Source organism: Amphimedon queenslandica, unplaced genomic scaffold (genome assembly GCF_000090795.2).
Source record: "Amphimedon queenslandica unplaced genomic scaffold, v1.1 AMPQUscaffold_11065, whole genome shotgun sequence".
NCBI lineage: Eukaryota > Metazoa > Porifera > Demospongiae > Haplosclerida > Niphatidae > Amphimedon > Amphimedon queenslandica.
In genome coordinates, this window is record NW_003548690.1 from 1,736 (window position 1) to 2,459 (window position 724).

General features: G+C 38.3%; 1 long non-coding RNA gene across 1 annotated transcript; it reads left to right on the forward strand.

Moving 5' to 3' along the window:
* Positions 1-268: 268 nt before the first annotated feature.
* On the forward strand, positions 269-724 carry LOC109589647 (uncharacterized). Its single transcript, XR_002188841.1, has 3 exons — positions 269-307; positions 362-655; positions 706-724. It is a non-coding gene; the product is annotated as an uncharacterized LOC109589647 (long non-coding RNA).

The window sequence follows — 724 nt, forward strand, 5'->3', positions numbered from 1 at the left end:
GTCTATGTATCACTGAATATGATTTTAGAGCAACTTATTGATGTTGCTGACTTACTGGAGAGATGTGGTTTTCCTCAGGCAAAATGGTTTGGGCTAGGACTTAAACTAGGACTACACAAAAACACACTGGACGCATTGGAAGTCACTCTTCGTGGTGATGTATCTCGATGCTTGCTTGAATGCCTCTCCAAGTGGTTGTCCAGAGCTGATAATGTTGACAGTAAAGGAGGAGCTACCTTTGACTCACTGTCAGATGCTCTTAAATCTATGAATGAGAATGCTGCAGCTGACAAGTTAGATCAAGAGAGTAAGTTAATATCACTGATTGTATTAGTATTGACTGTGTGTGTGTATTCTATAGAACGTAAAGCTAAGGCTATTGATATATTCAACACTCATCATCCACTCCTCTCTCAGTGTCTTTCTGATCCTGTCAGTGTAGCTATTATGCTTCAAAGAGAGGGTGTCATAACAGGACAAGTATTGGCTAGTGTAGCTTCAGTTAGTCCTTCTGTTCCTAATCAACGTGAAGTCCTGTTAGCTGCCATTATAGTAGCTATTGAAAGCAAGTATAGTTCACTACAAACATTTGCTAGTGTGTTGTGCAAGTTCACTGGTAATGTAAAACTAGGAACAGTTATACAAAGAGACTATGGTGAGTTAAAGTATAGAATTTTCGTTAGTTCATCTCAGTTTTAATTTTAGATACACAATTTTCTACTGA